Source organism: Poecilia mexicana, unplaced genomic scaffold (genome assembly GCF_051168715.1).
Source record: "Poecilia mexicana isolate PSO_F unplaced genomic scaffold, ASM5116871v1 scaffold_2, whole genome shotgun sequence".
Lineage (NCBI taxonomy): Eukaryota > Metazoa > Chordata > Actinopteri > Cyprinodontiformes > Poeciliidae > Poecilia > Poecilia mexicana.
The window spans coordinates 23,892,551-23,918,940 of NW_028263371.1; the positions used below are offsets into that span (position 1 = coordinate 23,892,551).

Below are 26,390 nucleotides of genomic sequence, written 5' to 3' on the forward strand. Positions count from 1 at the left end.
CTGGACATTGAAGTATATGACTGGAGATTTGTTCTCCTGCCCGCGAGTGTACAGCCTGCCCTGCATTGGGATAAAAGCCTCAAATGCAAGCAAGCTGTGTAGTCTTGTCTCTTTAGCTCTGACTGTCTGTACTCAGCCGGTGAGATATGTGTATTCTGTTTCTTTTGTCAAATAACGGTTTTAATTGTCTTAGACTTGTCACCTAAGCTTGCGCGGTACTGGGCCCTGAAGTGCTCCAGACTAGCTGGTTCCTTAGCTCTGACTGACTGTACTCAGCTGCTGATATATGTGTATTCTGCTCCTTTCACCAAATGTGGCGGTCCAGACAAGCTGTCACCATAGATCCAATTTTTTCACCATATTTGCAGATAAAAAAAAAAACGGGAAAAATGAATTATTAATGCAAAAGCTGGTAAATATATAACAGAAAAAAGCAGATGTAGTTACAGCAAAATAAGCATTTAGAAAGTAGTATGGACTCAAGACACTGAACGTCGATGTCTGACGTATCAGTAAAGCTTTTTTTTTTAAAAAAAAAAACCTCTTGTATCCTTTTTTCCCTCCTCATGATTATAAAACCTTATACTGTATGTCGTCATAATAAAAAAAGTTTCATATCTCCTTTTTCAAGGTGATTTGTAATAATGAGCTGGTTATCAGCTCCTAAATAGGATTTTCACATACAACCCCTGGCAAAAAGTATGGAATCACCAGTGTTGGATGAGCAGTCATTCAGACATTTCATGCTGTAAAACAAACTCGGATCAAAAACATGATACAATATTAAGGTCATTCCAAAGTGCAACTTGTTGGCTTTCAGGAACACTCAAAGAAATGAAGAGAAAACATTGTGGAAGTCAGTGAATGATACTTTTATTGACCAAACACAGGGAAATAAATATGGAATCACTCAATTCTGAGGAAAAAAGTATGGAATCATGAAAAACACATAAACAAAAGACCATTCAAAATACATCATTAGTATTTAGTTGCACCATCTTTGGCTTTTATAACAGCTTTTAGTCTCTGAGGCATGGACTTGATGAGGGACAAACAGTATTTGGTGCCTACTCTCTTTGATAGCAGTTGCCAGATCAGCTTTGCAGGTTGGAGCCTTCTTGTGGAACATTTTTTTCAATCTCCACCACAGGTTTTCTATTGGGTTGAGATCTGGACTATTTGCAGGCCATGACATCGACTGAATGTGTCTTTCTTCAAGGAATGCCTTCACTGTTTTTGCCCTATGGCACGATGCATTGTCATCTTGGAAAATTATTTCATCATCTCCAAACATCTGTTCAATTGAAGGGATGAGAAAACTGTCCAAAATGTCAATGTAAACTTGTGCATTGATAGAAGAATTAACCACAGTCATCTCCCCAGTGCCTTTGCCTGACATGCAGCCCCATATCATCAAGGACTGTGGAAATTTGGTTGTTTTCTTCAGGCAGGCCTCTTCATAAATCTCACTGGAACGGCACCAAACAAAAGTTCCAGCATCATCACCTTGTCCAATGCAGATTCTTGACTCATCACTGAAGACAACTTTCATCCAGTCATCCACAGTCCATGATTGCCTCTCCTTAGCCCATCGGAATCTTGTTCTTTTATGGTTAGGTGTCAATGCTGGTTTTCATTTAGCTTTCCTGTATTGAAATCCCACCTCCTTTAGGCGATTTCTTACGGTTCGGTCACATACATTGACTCCAGCTTCCTCCCATTTATGCTTCATCTGTTTAGTTGTACTTTTTTGGTTTTCAAGACAAATGACCTTTAGTTGTTTGTCTTGACGCTTTAATGTCTTTCTTGGTCTACCAGTACGCTTGGCTTTAACAACCATTCCATGCTGTTTGTGTTTGGACCATATCTTGGATACAGCTGACTGTGAACAGCCCACATCTTTAGCAACCATGCGTGAAGGGTTACCTTCTTCAAGAAGTTTCACAATCCTCTCTTTTGTTTCAAGGGACATTTCTCTTGTTGGAGTCATGGTTCTCGCCACTCCACTTCGTCCAGCAGCCCTCCAAGGTGTCATGACTGCAGGTGTTTTGAACTGCACACTAACGGGCACATCTAATCTGGGGCAGGTGTCCATTTAGGGAAAGGAAATAGACTGGGTGTGTCCTTTTTTCTACCTCCAATTTGACCCAGCCAGCATACCCATGTGGGCCCCATATGGGAAAAAAGAGGGCTGCCAATATGGGCCCCAAATGGGTTTGTCCACGGGTTCCATGGTGGCCCCACATGGGTTTGCCCAGGTAGATTTAAATGGGTGCTGACTGGGTTTTCAGTGGGACCCAGATGGGTAACTTACATGAGGCCCATCTGGGCCCCACTTGGGAGCTTTCATGAATTTTTACCTGGGCCCCAACTGGGTCTAAACTGGGCTAGAATATGGGTACCAAGTGGGTTTGTCCACGGGTTCCATGGTGGCCCCACATGGGTTTGCCCAGGTAATTTAATTGGGTGCTGACTGGGTTTTGAGTGGGGCCCAGATGGGTAACTTACATGAGGCCCATCTGGGCCCCACTTGGGAGCTTTCATGAATTTTTACCTGGGCCCCAACTGGGTCTAAACTGGGCTAGAATATGGGTACCAAGTGGGTTTGTCCACGGGTTCCATGGTGGCCCCATATGGGTTTGCCCAGGTAATTTAATTGGGTGCTGACTGGGTTTTGAGTGGGGCCCAGATGGGTAACTTACATGAGGCCCATCTGGGCCCCACTTGGGAGCTTTCATGAATTTTTACCTGGGCCCCAACTGGGTCTAAACTGGGCTAAAATATGGGCACCAAGTGGGTTTGTCCGCGGGTTCCATGGTGGCCCCACATGGGTTTGCCCAGGTAATTTAATTGGGTGCTGACTGGGTTTTGAGTGGGGCCCAGATGGGTAACTTACATGAGGCCCATCTGGGCCCCACTTGGGAGCTTTGATTAATTTTTACCTGGGCCCCAACTGGGTCTAAACTGGGCTAGAATATGGGCACCAAGTGGGTTTGTCCACGGGTTCCATGGTGGCCCCATATGGGTTTGCCCAGGTAGATTTAAATGGCTGCTGACTGGGTTTTCAGTGGGGCCCACATGGGTAACTTACATGAGGCCCATTTTGGCCCCACTTGGGAGCTTTCATTTTTACCTGGGCCCCAACTGGGGCTAAACTGGGCTAGAATATGGGTACCAAGTGGGTTTGTCCACGGGTTCCATGGTGGCCCCACATGGGTTTGCCCAGGTAATTTAATTGGGTGCTGACTGGGTTTTGAGTGGGGCCCAGATGGGTAACTTACATGAGGCCCATCTGGGCCCCACTTGGGAGCTTTCATGAATTTTTACCTGGGCCCCAACTGGGTCTAAACTGGGCTAGAATATGGGTACCAAGTGGGTTTGTCCACGGGTTCCATGGTGGCCCCATATGGGTTTGCCCAGGTAATTTAATTGGGTGCTGACTGGGTTTTGAGTGGGGCCCAGATGGGTAACTTACATGAGGCCCATCTGGGCCCCACTTGGGAGCTTTCATGAATTTTTACCTGGGCCCCAACTGGGTCTAAACTGGGCTAAAATATGGGCACCAAGTGGGTTTGTCCGCGGGTTCCATGGTGGCCCCACATGGGTTTGCCCAGGTAATTTAATTGGGTGCTGACTGGGTTTTGAGTGGGGCCCAGATGGGTAACTTACATGAGGCCCATCTGGGCCCCACTTGGGAGCTTTGATTAATTTTTACCTGGGCCCCAACTGGGTCTAAACTGGGCTAGAATATGGGCACCAAGTGGGTTTGTCCACGGGTTCCATGGTGGCCCCATATGGGTTTGCCCAGGTAGATTTAAATGGCTGCTGACTGGGTTTTCAGTGGGGCCCACATGGGTAACTTACATGAGGCCCATTTTGGCCCCACTTGGGAGCTTTCATGAATTTTTACCTGGGCCCCAACTGGGGCTAAACTGGGCTAGAATATGGGTACCAAGTGGGTTTGTCCACGGGTTCCATGGTGGCCCCACATGGGTTTGCCCAGGTAATTTAATTGGGTGCTGACTGGGTTTTGAGTGGGGCCCAGATGGGTAACTTACATGAGGCCCATCTGGGCCCCACTTGGGAGCTTTCATGAATTTTTACCTGGGCCCCAACTGGGTCTAAACTGGGCTAGAATATGGGCACCAAGTGGGTTTGTCCACGGGTTCCATGGTGGCCCCATATGGGTTTGCCCAGGTAGATTTAAATGGCTGCTGACTGGGTTTTCAGTGGGGCCCACATGGGTAACTTACATGAGGCCCATTTTGGCCCCACTTGGGAGCTTTCATTTTTACCTGGGCCCCAACTGGGGCTAAACTGGGCTAGAATATGGGTACCAAGTGGGTTTGTCCACGGGTTCCATGGTGGCCCCATATGGGTTTGCCCAGGTAGATTTAAATGGCTGCTGACTGGGTTTTCAGTGGGGCCCAGATGCCTCATTCCTGTAGGAACAATGGGGTCTTTCTCACCTAACCTGAAAGTGAATTACATTAATAGATATACAATCTTAATCAACAAACCAAAGTATTAAAATGCTTTAGCACAAAACCTGCATTAAAAAAAAAAGAGATGAAAAATGTCTTTTGGTCAAGGTTTTTATTTGGTAATTTAAAATATTGTCAGTTTTTTTTAACTCGTCAATTATAAGAACTTTATTAACACAGAGCAAATGATGCCACAAGAAATGCACTGGTAAAAGAAATCTACAAAATTATTCATATTGCAGATTTGAAAATAACAAACTAGTTTAATATAACAAATGTATAAAAATAGATCTATATGTAGATATATAATTATCTATGTAACTAGATTTCTAGCTATGTAAATATATATTTATCTCTATATATATAGATCTATATATCTAGATAGTTATATTTCTACATCTCGTTATCTAGATAACTATGCATCTAGTTATGTAAATATGTATAGATACATACATGTATATAGATCTATATCTAGATATGCAACTATATAGATAGATCTGTACATCTATATATAAATACATATAAATATATATCAACACACACACACACCTACATAGCTCTTTCACACTACATTTTTGTCAAATATTTTTAATAACCTATATGCCACACTTGAAAGCTCTCATACATCATTGTAACTGTCCATCTTGGAACCTGCCCACCTGAGTCTGAGCTGGCTGCCTCCCTAGTCGCTCTAACTTTTCTATTTCCACCTCTGTCCGGGGCTCCAGTAACCCACTTCGAGTGCCTTTTCCGTATCTTTGTGTGATTCCGTGGATGGATCCATTTCTTTTAAGTGCCCCTAAAAAACAAGCAAAGGTAGAAATTGCATTAGTGTTTTACTTTTAGTACAATGTAACATTAATGAAATGTGCATCTCTTCCCCTTCAAGGGGCAGAAATGCTTGCAGGGATCTGCCAAAATCAAAGCACTCTCGAGTCATTATTATTATGTAGATAGAGGTGTGCAGATCGATCAGCAATCATAAGCGGTTAATTTCCGTGAAAATGTGTTTGATTGGTGATCGCTGATCACGGCCTCTTGTTGCAGATCACCTGTATCTCATTTGCAGCCTGCATGTGCAGCTGATCTACTCTTTCCGTCACACTGCGCACTTTTTAATTTTGCCAGATAACATGTTATCATTTATGCCTAAAGTGAAAAAATAACAGCCAATCCAGATGATCGGCAGCGATGGGCCCCATGGGTGATCGGTATCAGAATTGGAAGCAAAAAACCTGATCGGAGCATCCCTAGTACACACACTATATTCTTATTGTAAATTTAAAATATATTAATGTATATAAATCAACTACTGACATAAAGGTTCTATCATGGTCTTGTATATTTTGTTAATACTGTTTGAAATGCAAACAATATTACCTTCAAATTTTGTCAGCAATCAAATCTTTAAGTTCTTGAGAGCACAGTGAAAGAATACTATGTGAATTAAACCAAAAATTGAAGTCTCAGTTTTTAATCTAAAAAAAAAAAAAAAAAAGATTACTAAAAATGAACAAAAGGCATAAGACAACCAAAATTAACAAATGTTCAAGAAAAAAAGTGAATATAAAAACTGATCTTTACCATACAAAACATCAGAGACGCAGGTCCCGGAACTTGTTTCCTATGTCGGCCAAACAGGTTGAACTGGAGGGCCAATTCAGGGGACATGAGGAATCACACAGCTTGTTGTACTGCATCATCTAAGGACCCTCCTCCAATTTCTGCAACCATGACAACCTTAAGTATAATGACAATTACAAGACAACATTTTAAAATCAGGACGCATGATACATTTAGTTTTTATTAATTGATTTGTTATTGTTTCACACATATATAGCTTATAAGCTTACTTTTATACATGGACAAAATGCCAATTGTTAATGTCTGTATCAATTTAAGTCAATAAATTTTGAAGGATTAGAAGGAAAAAGTAAAGCAAGGAGAACCAAATGGGTAAAAGAACTGAGAGCAGCTCAAATGACAACCAGGGAGAAAGAAGATCTAGAGCAGTGGTTCTTAGCCTTTTTTGAGGTACCGAACCCCCCAGTTTCATATGCGCATTCACCGAACCCCGCTTCCCCCCTCCTTGCCCCATCCCTGTGCTCCTCCGCAGCACTGATTGGCTAAGCAATGTAACGTGATCCTCTGCAGCAAATGATGGCAAAGCGGCGCATCACGACTTTACACAAGTTTTTTTCCCTCCGCGGCAGAGGCTCCGCCGAACCCCTAGGGTTCGATCGAACCCAGGTTAAGAACCACTGATCTAGAGTTGTGTGTTACAGAAGTCCCTGTTCCACGTTACCTTCTACGTCGCTTTTCTGGAATATCATTATCTGTTTGAAGATCTGATGTCACTTCTGCCCTTGCAAGCCTTCTTCACGCTTCTCCATAGTAGTCTGTAGAAAATAAATTTTTTAAAAAGTATTAAAACATTGGTAAATCTAAAGCTCCCATTTGCATTGACCAAACAAATGGCTAGTTGAGACCTAAACACCCACTTGTCATGTTTTTTTGCAGTGAAACGATGACAGAATAACACGCTTTAAAATGTCACTTACACAATAAAACAAACATGATTTTAAAATATTTACTACTATGCCTTCATTCTATTTAGAAAAAAGCTTTTATGCCAAATATACTGAAACCACATGGGCCCCATTTCGTGTTGCCCATTTCTGTCCCATTCTCAGTTAGCCCACAATAATGCTGAATACAGTCTACATTTAGCCCAAATGGGCTGACAATATGGGTCCCATTTTAGGTTAAACATATGGGCCTCGTGTAGTTAGCCCAGACAAAACCCATGCCCATCCATCATTACCTATCTAGCCCACAACGACACGATTCAATGCAGTTTCATGAAAGAAAAAAAAAATTAAAAATGCACAATTAATGGATCCCAGCTATGCATGCTGGCTTAATTGGCTGCGAGAAAGATTGTTAAAAACCCATGTACACAGAATGAAAGCGAAGTAGTTACTCTTTATAAATAATGTAAGTGGTTTTATCGTGTCAAGGTACTTTAAAAGCAACCTCCGCTAGCAACGTAGATTCATTAGTGAACCGATTTATTCTGCCGCGTTGGCGCTCAAATTTACCGGTGAATGGCGCCGCAGCGTATTTGAAAATGATCTGGGCCAGAACAGTTTGAAATCGCTCTGCATCCAAATATTCTTACCTCAATAATGGCAGATGACTTATTGTGTGTGTTTTACAATATTAAAAAAATCACCTAAAAGAAAAACAAACAAAAAAAAGAAGAAACAACTAATTAGGTCTTTCGGGGTACTCCGGTCATCCGAACCATTACGAGCAACAAATGTTTTAACTAACGATTTAAAATCTCTCCCTAAAATTTGACACAATACAGACAAAACAGACAGAAGTGTACTTACAGATTCTTCAGGGAACCTGCAGACTCCACGCCAACGGACTGATGGGACTACGTTTGATTTTGAAACCGCATATCCATCCGCCGTTAACAATTGTACGTTCTCCAAGAAACACGAGATTAATTTTGAGAGTAATACATCGGTTTAACAAATGTAAAACCGATGTAGCACTCGCAAATTTTCTCAATAAAAATAAATAAATATAGTCGTCCTTATTCAAATGTGTTTTGGAACTACTTTCTTTAGTGGATGTGTAAAGTGTCTACTTCAATTCACCAACCTTTATTGGCAACGGTGCCAGAGAAAAAATGAACAAAAAGGTTAAAAAGATTATTGAAAAAAGATTAAAAGATATAAAAATAATAATTAATAGAAATATTTAGTTTTTTTATTTTATTTATGCTGACAACTTGGAAAATGTTTACAGATGAAAAAACAGATGCTAAAAATTTTACTCTTGTCTTTCTCACTTGAGTTTTGTTTGAATTCATTTTCTAAACATTTTGTAATATTTTTCACGATGATCTGATCTGAACTATTTCTCCAAATAAGAATTAAGTCCTTCTGTGAAAAAGCTGCAATGAACACTTTGGATGTCTGAACATCCTATTGATAATAAAATAAAATTAAATTACATTTAAAAAAAGAAGCAAGGACAAAAGTCCACTACTACCTATTTTGAGTGAGCAGCAGAAGATTATGCATATTTAAAACAGATAATGTCACAAAAATGTTAGGACATCTGGACTGTTCTAGTGTAAAATAATAAAAAGAAAAAATGCTAGGACTTCAAAGTGTAGCTTGAACAATACTGAACTGGTTTAAAAAATAAAGCATTGAAGCATATTTTGGTCTTCTGGAAGCCTAGTGTAATGTCGGTGTTAGTAAATGAGCCAGACAAAGAAATCATGTAGTGAGCATGGTTCAAATACAATACCTCTTTATGACCTCCAAGATGAGGTAACCATCCAAGGAGAGCTTTTCATTTTGTAGAAAGCTTATACAATTGCTTCAACAATTTACCTTTTATCAGCTCCAATACAGGCCAACTGAGTAACAATTTCCTTAGCTAAAGGCCATCAATCTGACATCTCATAATTTTTTTCAAAGTTTTTATAATCTTGCTCTTGCAGCTTTTGCTTTTGACATATAGTGAAAATTTTAAAAGTGACAGGGTAACCACATTGTCTAATCAGATTTTTTTTTAAATTTTCCCATTACCCCACATGAAAAAGGATTAAGGTCTACATTTTCCTACCCAGGTCTAACCCAAGTATGGTCAGCCCATGCTTATGTCATGTGGGTTCAATGTGGTCAGCCCACATGGGCTTCCCATGTTGGGCCCATGATACTGAAACTACATGGGCACGACATAGTGTTGCCCATATTTGCCCCATCCCCAGTTAGCCCACATAAAAATGGAATGGGGCCTACATATGTATGCCCAGGCCCAACCCATGTACAGTCAGCCCGTGCTTATGTCATGTGGGTTCAATGCAGTCAGCCCATGTGGGCCCCACATAGTGTTGCCCATTTTTGCCCCATCCCCAGTTAGCCCACATAAAAAGGAATGGGGCCTACATACACATGCCCAGGTCCAACCCATGTACGGTCAGCCCATACTTATCTCATGTGGGTTCAATGTGGTCAGCCCACATGGGCTTCCCATGTTGGGCCCATGATACTGAAACTACATGGGCACGACATAGTGTTGCCCATTTTTGCCCCATCCCCAGTTAGCCCACATAAAAATGGAATGGGGCCTACATATGTATGCCCAGGCCCAACCCATGTACAGTCAGCCCGTGCTTATGTCATGTGGGTTCAATGCAGTCAGCCCATGTGGGTCCCACATATTGTTGCCCACTTCTGCCCCATCCCCAGTTAGCCCACATGAAAAAGGAATGGGGCCTACATACGCATGCCCAGGTCCAACCCATGTACGGTCAGCCCATACTTATCTCATGTGGGTTCAATGTGGTCAACCCACATGGGTTTCCCATGTTGGGCCCGTGATACTGAAACTAGATGGGCCCCACATATTGTTGCCCACTTCTGCCCCATCCCCAGTTAGCCCACATGAAAAAGGAATGGGGCCTACATACGCATGCCCAGGTCCAACCCATGTACGGTCAGCCCATACTTATCTCATGTGGGTTCAATGTGGTCAACCCACATAGGTTTCCCATGTTGGGCCCATGATACTGAAACTACATGGGCCCCACATAGTGTTGCCCACTTCTTCCCCATCCCCAGTTAGCCCACATAAAAAAGGAATGGGGCCTACATACGCATGCCCAGGTCCAACCCATGTACGGTCAGCCCATACTTATCACATGTGGGTTCAATGTGGTCAGCCCACATGGGCTTCCCATGTTGGGCCCGTGATACTGGAACTACATGGGCCCCACATAGTGTTGCCCACTTCTTCCCCATCCCCAGTTAGCCCACATAAAAAAGGAATGGGGCCTACATACGCATGCCCAGGTCCAACCCATGTACGGTCAGCCCATACTTATCACATGTGGGTTCAATGTGGTCAGCCCACATGGGCTTCCCATGTTGGGCCCGTGATACTGGAACTACATGGGCCCCACATAGTGTTGCCCACTTCTGCCCCATCCCCAGTTAGCCCACATAAAAAAGGTATGGGGCCTACATACGCATGCCCAGGTCCAACCCATGTACAGTCAGCCCATATTTATCTCATGTGGGTTCAATGTGGTCAGCCCACATGGGTTTCCCATGTTGGGCCCATGATACTGAAACTAGATGGGCCCCACATAGTGTTGCCCACTTCTGCCCCATCCCCAGTTAGCCCACATGAAAAAGGAATGGGGCCTACATATGCATGCCCAGGTCCAACCCATGTACGGTCAGCCCATACTTATCTCATGTGGGTTCAATGTGGTCAACCCACATGGGTTTCCGATGTTGGGCCCATGATACTGAAACTACATGGGCCCCACATAGTGTTGCCCACTTCTTCCCCATCCCCAGTTAGCCCACATAAAAAAGGAATGGGGCCTACATACGCATGCCCAGGTCCAACCCATGTACGGTCAGCCCATACTTATCACATGTGGGTTCAATGTGGTCAGCCCACATGGGCTTCCCATGTTGGGCCCGTGATACTGGAACTACATGGGCCCCACATAGTGTTGCCCACTTCTGCCCCATCCCCAGTTAGCCCACATAAAAAAGGTATGGGGCCTACATACGCATGCCCAGGTCCAACCCATGTACAGTCAGCCCATATTTATCTCATGTGGGTTCAATGTGGTCAGCCCACATGGGTTTCCCATGTTGGGCCCATGATACTGAAACTAGATGGGCCCCACATAGTGTTGCCCACTTCTGCCCCATCCCCAGTTAGCCCACATGAAAAAGGAATGGGGCCTACATATGCATGCCCAGGTCCAACCCATGTACGGTCAGCCCATACTTATCTCATGTGGGTTCAATGTGGTCAACCCACATGGGTTTCCGATGTTGGGCCCATGATACTGAAACTACATGGGCCCCACATAGTGTTGCCCACTTCTTCCCCATCCCCAGTTAGCCCACATAAAAAAGGAATGGGGCCTACATACGCATGCCCAGGTCCAACCCATGTACGGTCAGCCCATATTTATCTCATGTGGGTTCAATGTGGTCAGCCCACATGGGTTTCCCATGTTGGGCCCATGATACTGAAACTAGATGGGCCCCACATAGTGTTGCCCACTTCTGCCCCATCCCCAGTTAGCCCACATGAAAAAGGAATGGGGCCTACATATGCATGCCCAGGTCCAACCCATGTACGGTCAGCCCATACTTATCACATGTGGGTTCAATGTGGTCAACCCACATGGGCTTCCCATGTTGGGCCCATGATACTGAAACTACATGGGCCCCACATAGTGTTGCCCACTTCTGCCCCATCCCCAGTTAGCCCACATAAAAAAGGTATGGGGCCTACATACGCATGCCCAGGTCCAACCCATGTACAGTCAGCCCATATTTATCTCATGTGGGTTCAATGTGGTCAGCCCACATGGGTTTCCCATGTTGGGCCCATGATACTGAAACTAGATGGGCCCCACATAGTGTTGCCCACTTCTGCCCCATCCCCAGTTAGCCCACATGAAAAAGGAATGGGGCCTACATATGCATGCCCAGGTCCAACCCATGTACGGTCAGCCCATACTTATCTCATGTGGGTTCAATGTGGTCAACCCACATGGGTTTCCGATGTTGGGCCCATGATACTGAAACTACATGGGCCCCACATAGTGTTGCCCACTTCTTCCCCATCCCCAGTTAGCCCACATAAAAAAGGAATGGGGCCTACATACGCATGCCCAGGTCCAACCCATGTACGGTCAGCCCATATTTATCTCATGTGGGTTCAATGTGGTCAGCCCACATGGGTTTCCCATGTTGGGCCCATGATACTGAAACTAGATGGGCCCCACATAGTGTTGCCCACTTCTGCCCCATCCCCAGTTAGCCCACATGAAAAAGGAATGGGGCCTACATATGCATGCCCAGGTCCAACCCATGTACGGTCAGCCCATACTAATCTCATGTGGGTTCAATGTGGTCAACCCACATGGGTTTCCCATGTTGGGCCCATGATACTGAAACTACATGGGCCCCACATAGTGTTGCCCACTTCTGCCCCATCCCCAGTTAGCCCACATAAAAAAGGAATGGGGCCTACATACGCATGCCCAGGTCCAACCCATGTACGGTCAGCCCATACTTATCACATGTGGGTTCAATGTGGTCAGCCCACATGGGCTTCCCATGTTGGGCCCGTGATACTGGAACTAGATGGGCCCCACATAGTGTTGCCCACTTCTGCCCCATCCCCAGTTAGCCCACATGAAAAAGGAATGGGGCCTACATATGCATGCCCAGGTCCAACCCATGTACAGTCAGCCCATACTTATCTCATGTGGGTTCAATGTGGTCAGCCCACATGGGTTTCCCATGTTGGGCCCATGATACTGAAACTACATGGGCCCCACATAGTGTTGCCCACTTCTGCCCCATCCCCAGTTAGCCCACATAAAAAAGGAATGGGGCCTACATACGCATGCCCAGGTCCAACCCATGTACGGTCAGCCCATACTTATCACATGTGGGTTCAATGTGGTCAGCCCACATGGGTTTCCCATGTTGGGCCCATGATACTGAAACTACATGGGCCCCACATAGTGTTGCCCACTTCTGCCCCATTCACAGTTAGCCCACATTAATGCTGAATGGGGCCCATATGTTTAGCCCTAATGGGCCAGCCCAAGTGGGTCCCATTTTAGGTTACCATATCGGTCCCATTCAGTTAGCCCAGATAAAACCCATGCCCACTCATAACCCATGTAGCCCACATCAAACCCAAGTGGGGCCCACCTATGCATGCTGGCTGGGTGAGTGATTCCATACTTTTTTCCTCAGAATTGAGTGATTCCATATTTATTTCCCTGTGTTTGGTCAATAAAAGTATCATTCACTGACTTCCACAATGTTTTCTCTTCATTTCTTTGAGTGTTCCTGAAAGCCAACAAGTTGCACTTTGGAATGACCTTAATATTGTATCATGTTTTTGATCCGAGTTTGTTTTACAGCATGAAATGTCTGAATGACTGCTCATCCAACACTGGTGATTCCATACTTTTTGCCAGGGGTTGTAATTTTTAAAATTATTTGCAAGTTTTAAGGCTCTGTACATTATTTTGACCTGTCACAAATATTTTAGGCTGATTCTCACTCAAAACAGCATAAATTCAGCCTTTTCTGTATTTTTTCTACTGCAACTTGAAGGGGGTTAGATATAAGGAAAAAAAAACCAATGGCATCAGCAATTTTGCAAGCGTTATTGAACAATGCATCAGTACACAGACATTTTTTTTAAAAGAATGCTATTAAATTTATGAGAGAAATTGACTGTACACACCTAATACCAGCAAGCAAATCAGTCCTGCATTCAGTTTGCTAGTATGATGACATACATCACCTTAGCTTTGTCTGTATTGCTCCAGACCGGCTGTACTCAGCCAGTGAGATATGTGTATTCTGTTTCTTTTGTCAAATAACGGTTTTTAATCGTTTTAGACTTGTCACCTCAGCTCGCGCGGTACTGGGCCCCTGAAGTGGTCCAGTCTATCTGGCACCTTAGCTCTCATTGCCCGAATTCAACCGGCGATATACCGCACCTCGCACATCCCTACCCCATGAGGGTGTGTTGAAGCATTTACAGTGTGATTTAATAGGTCAACAAAAGGCGGTGGGTGGTTCCCCACACCTTCCCTATTTATATTGGTTGCACAGCTCCTCAGCTATTTTACTGAAACCCTGTGGTTACCAACGAGATCCTGCTGAAGGTACATCTGAGTTTTAATTGTCTTTTATTTTATTTTCTCTATAAGAAAAAAAATCTAAATAATGGCCCTCCTTTCTGATTCCCAGTTCAACAATATATTCAACAACAGTAAGTAGCAGAACTTTTTTTTTCTTTTCTTAAAGCAGGGATGTTTGGGCGTTACAATCTCATGCTGTAATTTGTCTACAGATCCCCCTGCAAAGGAACCGGGAGCGGGACCGGAACTGGATGAATCCATCCTAGCCGACTTTCTCACCAGTCAGTATATCCGTTTTTTTTTTTTTAACAAACCCCTTAAATCAAATAAGATAACTAATAATTATAATATACAGATTTACAGGACAACCGGATTGTTACCGAGGATGAGAGGGAGGCTCGATCCAGGAACCGTCTTTGCCTAAGAAGATCAAGACTTCAGGGGCAAGTTATCAGCGAGCTAACAAGCACTCCTCTCAGCCCTGCGGTTAGCGTGTATGACTCGGAAGACGACTTCCAGCCTGCTCAACAGTGTGTTCGTTCGAGCACCGAAGACGGACAGCGGCGCACTCCAGCGGCTACCCAGCATCGCCATGCGACTAACGGTGCTAGCTCAGGCCCCACTACCATCGGACAGCGCACCGCCCATCCCTCCCTCACGAGCAGACAGCGTGCCTTTGATCCTGCTGCTGCTACTGCTGCTAACCAGCAATGCAGCGATGCTAACGGGGTTAGCTCACATCCCACTAACCGCGGTGTATCAACCCCCACCAGACAGTAAGGGTTCCTGGTAAGTTTATTTAATTTTCAACCTGTAAAAAAAATAATAATAATAATTATCATTACCTAGATCGTTAAATGTACTAAGAATGTTATTACTTCTGTTTTACAGCCTTATCTCCACGAGCACTGGACAGAGCATACTTCACTGATGAATTAATTTCAGGTACATTCTACCTTATTATTTTTCCCCAACTTCTTTATCAGCGATAGATGTTAATTTTTTCTCTCTGTTTCTTATCTTTTTCAGAGGCTTTGCTGTTCGTGAATCAAGCCCCAGCCAGAGGCAGCATTCGATCCAGGAGTGGAAGAAGAATCGTTTGGACCGGATTAATAAAACCAGAGACACAATTCTTCTTGAAGCAAGCCAGATTCTGATACAGCTATTTCCTGCGATGTAAAAGGTGATTGTTAAATGAGTACTGTATTTCTCCCAGTGTCTTTTGTGCTCACTATCTGGATAAATATGGGTGAACGAGCTGGTAGGGATGGTCCCCTGGGAATAAACGTTGTACAAGAATTAAGAGGGTCATCATGAGATTACTCAACACTAATTCAGAATTCAATCTGTTTTGAACAGACTTGCGTCTGCATTGCAACCTTTACAAAATACAAACAGTCCTGTGCATACTCCGCCTCAGTCCTTTAAGGTCACCTGCTTCAAACGAATCTGAACCCCCGGACCCGTTCAGACAAATTGATGAGATGATAAAATGATTAAATATACCGCACTCTACAAGAAATACTCTACAAAATGGGTCAAATACCATGCCGCAAAATCCTACTAGTCAGCCGGCCTCACCTTGTTCAGACAATAATTCTCAAGTATCAGATTACGCAACATTAATTCAGAACTCAATTTGTGTTTTGAACAGACTTACATCTGCATTGCAACCTTTACAAAATACAGTCCCATGCATAGTCCGCCTCACAGTCCATTAAGGTCACCTGCTTCAAACGAATCTGAACCCCCGGACCCACTCAGACAAATTGATGAGATAATAAAACGATTAAATATACCACCGTCTCCAAGAAATACTCTGCAAAGTGGGTCAAATACAGCACCTCCCTCTGCATCAGATGACGCTATCCTATCCACATCAGCTTGAAGCAGTGCATTCCGCATCAGCTACTGTTCCTGCAGCAGGCGCCGGAGATCACATTGATCAGCAGCGTGGTAATCTGAGCGATAAACTTTTACCTAACCACACTCAGAATGGGTCAGATCTCCCACCACCACCAGTTGAGCGCGAGCGTTTTAATAACGTAGAAATAAGATGTCCCTTTAGAGTTCCACCTCCGTGCCCAGGATCTGTACCAGACCTTGCTTCATTTTATACAGATGTTATGCATGTTCTTATTGATCTAGCAGATGTTGCAGGTTCATTAGCCAGACGTAACGACGTTGTCCAGTTAGAACTAGTTGGGGATAATGTTGCGCAGCATGTAAATATTGATGTTACCGGAGATGATGTAATAGAACCAGCATTTATTGAATTTTTGGATGAACTTGTGCAATCAAATGCTGACTTGCCTTCATTTGGAAACCTTGAATATGTTCTTCAGATTGTGAGGGATCCTTCTGGTGGTGTTAAACGTAAAGCGGCGAAAACTTTAGATTGTGAACTCATTAAGAAGAAGAGACACCACCTGTTTATTGTAGACAACAGTGATAATCAACTTTGTTTCGCCATCAGTCTGGCGCATGTCTATAATCAGAGTTTTACAGATAGACAGACTGTAGAGAAGGGGAGAGAATTTCAATGGCTGCTGATCTTAGTGAACAGACTCCTGTCACATTCAGTGATGTTGCTAAATTTGAAAACATTTTACAAAGAAAAATTGTAGTCTTTCACAAAACATCAAAAAATTCAGCTCTATCTAAATTTGAGACCGGGTTCCAAGATTGTTCAAATACCTGCTTCCTCCTGCTGCATGGAAACCATTATTATGGGATTAAAAATGTTAAGGGTTTCATGGGGGTGAGACATTTTTGTGATTACTGCTTTAAAGGTTATGAGAATTCCAGCACGCATCAATGTAAGGGGCATTGTTATGTCTGCCGAAAATTCCCATGTGGTAGTCAGGAGTACAATCCTGTACACTGTCGCGGTAACAGGACTTGTCGTTAACACTTCATGCTTTGATAAACATAAGGAACCCCATTTCAAACCACGTGCCGGTATTTTTATAAATGAATGTGAGACAACCAAATTTTGTACACTCTGTAAAAGAGTGTACTATATCACTATGACCAAGCAGAAAACACCACGTCTGTGGAACAAAATGAGTTATATGTAGGGAAAAAATACCTTCAGGCACAGATGTAACTCTCGGTGAACACCTGTGTTATATCCAGCCTGTAGCTAAAATTGATGAATTAGATGACAAATTAATATTCTATGACTGAATCATTCTTCGATGAAAGCGGTGTCCACATCCCCTTTCACTTTGAAAGGTGACCAGTGGTTTTCATATGGTTTTGATTGAGCCCGGAAATTTCTTCTCCATTTCAGAAGGCCGATGTACAAAGGTTGTACCTTTATAGCACACAACTTGAGGGGGTACGACAGCTACCTTCTTTTGAATGCCACGATACAATTAGGTATAAAGCCTCATATCATCATGCAGGGAAGCAAAATTCTTTGTTTTACAGACCCTGATTACAGTTTGAAATTCATTGACAGCCTTTCATTTCTTACTATGAAGTTGAGTGCGATGCCAAAAGTATTAGGTTTCACTGACCACACCAAAGGTTTTTTTCCTCACTTATTCTCCTCAAAGGAGCATCTGCAGTATGTAGGACAGTTCCCTCCACCGGATTGTTTGGGGTTGTTTTCATGAATCCTTCTGAACAGCAAGAGTTTTCAGACTGGTACAGAGAAACATCCAAAGAGGTCTTTGACTTTGCAAAAGAAGCGCTTCATTACTATAAAACAGATGTCCATATTCTTGATCAAGCCTGCGTTAAATTCAGAGATGAATTTTTTAAGGAGACCAGTGTAGACTCCTTTAAATCCATCACCATCATGTCTGCTTGTATGAAGGCATTTGTAACCAATGTTTTGCTCTTCATGATACATGTCCTTTGAGAAATGTTGCATTTGAACAGATTTATGCAGCTAGTGTTGAGAAAGACAGGATCCTGCAGTCCAATTTTGGCATTTGTCTCGTGATTCTGTGGGAGCATGAATGGGTTGAAATGAAGCGATCTGATCCAGGGGTTATTAACTTTCTCAAAAAATTTTATCCACCAGAGCCTCTGGCACCGTGACAGGCTCTTTTTGGAGGGAGAACGTCCGCTTTCAAGTTGAGACACATGGCAGGTCCTGACAAAACTGTGCACTATGTGGATTTCACCTCACTGTATCCCTATGTCAGCTGCAGCTCCCCCATCCCCTGGGACATCCTACAATGATATACCGAGATTTTGATCACCCTAACGCTTACTTTGAGTCATGGGCGTAGGTTTGGGTAGGGACGGTAGGGACATGTCCCGACCAATATTCACGGGATATGAAAAAGTCCCGACCAATTTTTGCCATATTGGCTCAAAGAACGTGGATCTACGATCTTTGATTAGCAGCAACAGGCGGTGCGCGGAACGGAAGCTTCTTAGTTTGACATTTATTATGAGCCTCCGAGACCGTGTCGGAATGGTGCTGTCGGGGTGGGGGAGTCAGTTGAATCGTCGGACGTTCTTTGATTAGCTGCAAAAGGCGGCGGCTAGCTGGGCACACACGTCTTCTTCTGAGTCTCCGAGACCATGTTGCCACCAAAAAAGAAAAGGACAGACATTAGAAGTTATTTCGCTACGTCGGCTGTAAGTACAGTGAGTGGACCCATAAGTTAGATATCTATCACGCAACGCATTTGTTGTAAAGTCCGGTGTTTAGTAAGATCAGCACTGAATGTGAGGTAGAATAGGTCTGTTAATTATGTAATATTTTTTCACATAGGATGCTCAGACAGCAGAGCAAGGGGCAGAGCAGAACGATGGAGAGGTGGCTGGAGCTTCAGGGCTCCAGGTGAGGTGTTAGTTCTCAGATATGAAATATACTGTGAAATTATCTCAGTAAATATGGCATTTGAAGTGTTAGTCTTAAATTAAGTTAAGCTAGTGTGAATACAAACCAGGTTACGCTTTGTTTGCTCTATAGGAGGCAGTCAGTGTGAGTGCCAGTGACCAGGGAGTATCCAGAGGATATTTCTTTTGATCTTACTTGTAACGTTTGCTGAATTTTGTAAAGGAAAAAGTAAAGTGTTTTTGAACTGATCTGCTGAGTATGACTGTATCTGGTTGTATACACAAGATGTATGATATGGTTATGGTTGGGGGGAGGGGGTTATTAAGCCAATGTGGTTTCCCCCCCCTTCTCAAAAATGTTCGGTGCTCTTGGGCATTTCACTGTGCTGCCAAGGGGGTGGGGATCAAGGTCCCCACCAAGGTCCCCACCAAAACTTAGACCGAACCGACGCCCTTGCTTTGAGTTCATAAGAGCTGTTGTCTACCCTCCTAGAGGCCTCTATTTTCCAGTTCTACCATGCAAGACATCTCACGGTAAACTGGTTTTCACTCTCTGTCGTACTTGTGCTGAAAAAAATAATCAGACAACTTCCTGTTCCCACAGTGATCAAGAAAGGGCTCTCACAGGTGTCTGGGTGACTGTTGAGTTTCAGAAAGCATTACAATCTGGCTATCGTGTGGCGAAAATCATAGAAGTGTGGCATTTTGAAAGAAGTAGCACAATCTTTCAAGGCTACATTCACACATTTCTGAAGGGTAAGCTGGAAGCGTCAGGGTACCCAGCTGACGCAGTTGATCAGGAGAGTAGAGAGAGGTATGTGAGAGAGTACAAACTGCATCAAGGTATCCAGCTGGACCCAGAAAAAATTGCTTTTAATCCTGCTAATAGACAGGTGATGAAGGTGTCCCTTAACAGTTTCTGGGGCAAGTTCGGACAAAGACATGATCTGACACAAACCAGTATTTTGAATGATCCCAGATGAGTTTTTCAAGTTTTTGTTCTCAGGTAAATACAACGTCAAGTATTTCCACTTTCTGAGCGATGGTGCGTGCATGTTACAGTGGAGCTACAACAAACAATGTGTCACTCGTCTGAACAAAGTAAATAACATTTTTGTAGCGGCATTCACCACTGCTTACGCGCGATTGAAGCTTTTAAGTTGTATGGAGCCATTACAGGAAAGGGTTTTGTACGTGCATACTGACAGTCTCATCTACGTGATGAAAGAAGGTCAGAACCCTCTGCAAACCGGAAATTACCTAGGCGACCTTACTGATGAGTTCGCGGGTGATTCAATTCAGGAGTTTGTGGCGGCTGGACCCAAAAGTTATGCTTATCAGACGAAAACTCAGAAAAAGGTGGTAATGCGTGTTAAAGGCATTACTCAGACGCGTGAATGCAGCGAGAGGGTCAATTTTGACAGCATCAAAGAGTTGGTGGAAGGTTACTTAAGTGGATCCAGAGATGGCATTATAGAGGTACCTCAGCACACCATCAGACGGGATAAAAAGTGTTTCACATTAAAAAATGGCACATTTCAGAAAAAGTTTCGGGTGGTTTATGACAAGCGGAGGCTTTTTCCTGATGGGACATCCCTACCTTTTGGATACCAATTGTTCACCCATATACACAGGGGGAAAGTAAAATTATTTACCCTTTTTTGTTGCTGTTTTTTGTTTTCTATTCCTTATTTGATTTTTTATTAAAAGACGAAATAATTTTTCCAGTTATCTTGTTTTCTATGTTGATTTTCTCTGTTGATTTTTAAAAGAAGAATTTTATGTTATCTTGTTTTCTACATTATTTGATTTTTTCTGTTATTTGATTTAAAAAATGTCACACTCGGGTAGTGTACAAGAGACTTTATTCAACACCAGATTCCTGACTCCTTTTTCATGTCAAATTGTTGGTCCTAGTGGCTGTGGGAAAACATACTTTGTACAGAAAATGTTGATGGATTGTACTCATGTAAAGGATCGTGAACCTGGAGCCGTTGTGTGGATTTATAATTCTTTCCAGCTGAATTGCAAAAAATGAATATAAAAGATAAAGTTCATCAAGGGTTTACCTGACTCTTTTGAGGATGAAGACTTGTTTCCGGTGAATAAATTTTTTTTAATAATTTTGGACGATGTCATTTTTCAAGCCTCAGATCATCCTGAAGTGGTCAAATTGTTCACAGAATTCAGACATCATAGAAATTGGAATGTATTAATGTTGACTCAGAATGTATTTCACCACGGAAAATACAGCCGCACTATAAGTTTGAACAGTAATTATATGGTATTGTTTAAGAATCCGAGAGACAAATTACAAGTAAATATTCTTGCATGTCAAGTCTTCCCATGAGCAAAGCGGTTTTTCTTAGAAAGTTTTGAAGATGCAAACACAGAGGCTCATGGTTATTTAATCATTGACCTTACTCCCACCTGTCCAGAACAATTCAGATTGAGATCGGGTTTACTACCTCAACAGTGGCTAGTTGTGTATGTACACAGTAAAAACTGCTGGGTTAAAATAACCCAATTCGTAACCCAGCGCTGGGTCAAATATGGACCGACCCAACGCTGGGTTGTTTGGGTTAAATTGACTTGTTTAAATTGACCCAAAATTGGGTTGAAACTCATAACCCAACACAAGGATTATACCACTATAGTTGGGTTGAAAAAAAATATTTTTTAAATTTCACTATATAAAAACAGGATTAAAAACAATCTGAATTTAAAGCTTCTTTTTTTCCCATGTGATACATATGTAGAGCCAGCAGATTTCAAAAGTTGTTTCAAAAGTATATAGTTAAATCACTTCAACTCAATTGGCTACAACTCCAGAAGTATCTGTTACTGCGCATTAGAAAACATTTCATGTAAAAAGTCTGTTTTAAAGCAAACTACAAGTAAAAGTTTCAGCCATTAAACAAGGAGCATTTTTAACAACACTATAGCATTTTTGCCTGTCTCCCTGCACGAGGACATACAGGGTTTTTGCATTTTGTAGATGCGACACCAGGTTTGTCCCAACCTGATGGAGAGAGAAGACAGAAAAAACAGGCCATTAGTGATGCACTTATTTAAACAGCAAACAATTTGAGCATGATTCAGAGATGAATGTTGACTTACAGGCTGGATATCAATGAAACCATCTGAACGTCCAGGTTGATGGGTCTGAAACTCTTCTCCCAAATGTGTGAGGTGGAACAGGGAGGAGAACTGGCAGCAGCTGCAGGGCTACAGCATCTTGTCTGTCTGGCAAATATAAGCTTTTGTTAAAATGTTAAAAACAGTTTAGAAAACATCTCTTGAGCTTCAATACCTTACGGGAGAAAATTTATGTTGTTGAGAAGATGGCTGCTCCTTTCTCTTCTTGGCCGTACAAAAGATCTTCATTGAGAACAAGAGAGAGACACAAAAAGGGCTTTTAGTGAATTTAAAGGTGAAGGGCTACATTCTCAAAAACTAATTTCTGACTGATTCTAGTTTAACACAAAACCTCACTATTGAGTGTGATGCATTTATTTGAACAATTTGAGCATGATTCAGAGATGAATGTTGACTTACAGGCTGGATATCAATGAAGCCTCCTGAACTTCCAGGTTGATGGGTCTGAAACTCTTCTCCCAAATTAGTAAGGTGGAGCAGGGAGGAGTACTGGCAGCAGGTGCAGGGCTACATCATCTTCTGGATCAAACATAAGCTAGTGTTAAAATGTTCCAGTAACTAAAAAGCATGAAAACATTTTAGAAAACATTTCTTCTGAGCTTCAATACCTTGAGGGAGCAGACTCATGTTCTTCGCCATACAGAAGGTCTTCGTTGAGAACAAGGAGTTTGGGTTTCGCGTAATTCTCCTGAAGATCCTGGATGTAAAATTACAAAATCTATCAGAATAGACAAAATCACAAATCAGACTTTAAGAATGACTGAATTCAATCTTATAGCTGTCTCCACTGTAAATAACTTGTAAATAGCCAGCAATTTCAAATGTTCAGAGTAATTTTTATGTTCCTAAAAATAAATATAGCACTTAATAAAATAAAATGACACATATAATTTAATTTAGAAGTAAAACTTAACACGAATTTAGTGCTGAATAACTTTCAGCACCAACTTTAAATAAATGTATTTGTAGTTAATAGTAACAATAATAAAATTAGCAAACATTAACATAAGATATTGTCTTATTTTTGCTTTTAACTCGTTGCCGAAAACCAGCGGGAGTTTGAAAGCAATGTGCCGGGAGACGGCTTAACGAGCCGCACCCTATGACCCGGTCAACTGACAAAGCGGGCGAGCGAGCGGCTGCAGGGGAGCGGTTAAGTCCAAAACCGTCCGAGCATGTTTGTAATTAAGCTATATGTCAATAAACCGAGCGCATAATTCAGGTTTACACAACAAATCTATCGCCTAATAACTTTGTAAAAGTTATTTTATTTTCAAAAAGCATAATATACCCACTTTATTAATAGCTCTGCTCGCCCTCCTCCGCCATTACTACTGGTGTTCGAACACGTACCTTCAGCCCACTGAGGATGCGCGTGCATATTGCACCCTGCTAGTGAACTACGCCCACGAAAATCAGGGGACAAACTATCAACTATCTTTTCTTTTAAAACTAAATCGGTTTAAAATTTTTTGATTATGTTAAGTTATGAACAAATATGATTAAACTGAATTTAGTTTACTTGACAAATTGTGCCCTTCCCCTTCATCTTTTTTTTTCAACAGCCGTGTTGTAGCAACAACGAAGCTCTTTGTCAGAGCAACCTACCTTAATAAATATTTTAAATAACCATAAAAATAAATATCAAATATGTTCGAAAAAGATTATATTTATTCATAAAATCCTATTCACGTTGAAACTTTATGTTCTTTTTACTTACCATGTCTTATTTCAAAGTAGAGGAGAAGCCCGATATGCAACGTTCACAGTCTTGTTGAAAATGGAGGCTTGTGAAGAGGGGCGTGGCTTCTTCCAAGTTTCGTCTTTAACCCAACTGTTTGGGTAAATCTACCCAACTCCTGACCCAACAGAAGTGTTCAAGCTGTAGACTTCCGGTAAATTTCTGACCCAACTCTATAGTTATGAATTTTTACCCAATATTTGGTCAAACTAACCCAACCTATGACCCAACACCTTCAACCCAGAAATTGGGTTATGAAAATAACCCAGCATTTTCACTGTGTACCTAAAACAAAGTAAGTTATGTCAGCAAGAATAAAAAGGAATGTCCCCCTACTTCGGGGTTTGTATCACTCAACTCCTCAGAAGAGAAAAGATATCCTCAGTCACTGCTCACCTGACTTTCTAAAAACTTTGTGTGAGGTCACGCTCAATATATTAAAAGGCAACATAAAATTGTCGCCTTCTCAACATTAGAAACTGAAAAAAGAGAAGAAGCTCATCAGACAACTGACAAACGAGCAGGTTTGAAACGTACACAGCTCTCAAACGTCAGAGGGGAGGGTTCATTCTCCCCAATTTTACCAGCTCTTGCACCCTTGATCGGAAACCTGGTGGGTGGGATTATCAAGAGATAAAAATGTCTCAAAAGATGTATGTGATCTCACCCCATCAGTTCAAACGTTTGAATCAACCTGAGACTTCTATCAGACAAACGGCTGAAGAGGATTTGGATTCAAAGATGAGAGCGATATTGGATAAATCAGGACTAACTTCATATGAGAAAATTAAAAAATATGAGGCTCTGCTGCAAAGATATTTGACTCTAATCAAACAGGGAGAGTTAGAGGAACCTCAGTTAACTGTCAATCTACAGCGTGACCGCGATAAGGATGGACGTGTGATAGAACCAGGAGCTCACGTAGAATATTTTATTCCTCAAGATGAATAAGATGGAACAGCGAATGAAGTTGTAAACATGCTTCCTGAAAGAGTCTGTAAAAATGCTGAATGTATTTTGAAAAAACTGTCAAAGAGTAATAGTGGATGGATACCCAGGGGAGAATTTGTTCATCAGAGGCATGTGAGTGAGGGATCTCATTTGGTTGATTTACTAAAAACACTTTTGCTACCATTTAAAATAAAACACCGTCGTTACCCACCTAAAGGCTGGGATGATTTTCTTCATGCTCTGAATGTTGTAAATATTCCAGTTTCTTCAGTTAATAATCCACACGTACGTGATGAATACCTACATTTCAAGACAGAGCCTGAGAGTATAAAAACCACCTCAAGAAGAAAAAAAAAATAGAAGATTATCCTTTCTCCATCATTTGATGGATACAGTGAAATCACAAGTGGGGAGAGTAAAACACCTTCAAAATGGATTAATTTTTCCCCATGAGACATTTGATAGAAAATACTGATTCTTTTTTTTATTATTTTAAATAAAACATTTATTGAACAGATTTCATGCGTACAATTTTTTTCACACAAACTACACTGAAAAATAAAATATTTCACAAAATTACAATGGAAAAACATATATATATGTTACTCAAACAAATTGTAACACTCTAAACATCTGCATGGAACATGTACAATGATTAAAGAAGCAAGAGGCGTGATTTCTGATACATCGTTGATACTTTTTCACAAAATTTGATACCATTACATCATTTTTAACCAAATCGCTGTGGTAAGAATCTAATACTTGATCCAGCGACAACCCTCTAGCTCGTTGACAGAGGTAATAAACGCAGTGCTGGCCGCACATAGTGGACATGGTGTCTTGAAGCTGTTTATGATAAAATATTTCTGAAGATCATTGACTTAAAAATGTTACAATGCTTGATGGATAAAATTGGAAATGAGGAGGAAATCCATACGAATCAAAAAATGATGCTTGCTTATTGTCTTCCAGAGTCATAGCCAGCCAGTGTTCTCCCGGCATATCCGACGGGTGTGTGTTGACGATGAAGTAGGCAGGTCCTGTGTACTCATGCACAAGTAAAGACAGTTGATCGCATTCCCAGACACCGCAAAACAGATCTCCTAAGAGATGATGTAGCAAACTCTCCAGCTGGTGATTATTCATATTTAATAGAAATCCACCAAAACCTGCCTTCTTGAATTTTTTTCCAGAATGGAGTCGTAAGGCGCGTAGACAATCAGTGTAGTGGTGTGAGGGAGAGGGACTCTAAAGCGCATTTCCAACCTCAAATTTCCATTTGATACAACAGATAATACATCACTGTCTTCACCTGCGTTCAGGTTAAATACAAATAGAGTGTATTGTCGAGAAAAGTCGAGATCATCCCACTTCCCCATTCTGGAGATTTTGGTTTAATAGTGACTGTAGGAGCCATTTATCCTTTCTGGTGTTTATCGCCACCAGGGGGCGTATTTTATTTTGAGTTCTGAGTGTCTGATGGGGGATGGGTTATTTAAGGTCAATCATG

At 42.1% G+C, this 26,390-nt stretch overlaps 1 protein-coding gene across 1 annotated transcript in view; it reads right to left on the reverse strand.

Annotated features, from left to right (window-relative positions):
* The window catches only part of LOC106913541 (NACHT, LRR and PYD domains-containing protein 3-like), an 84,089-nt gene that overhangs the window by 28,700 nt on the left and 28,999 nt on the right, over positions 1 to 26,390 (reverse strand). The gene's annotated exons all lie outside the window — the stretch shown is intronic.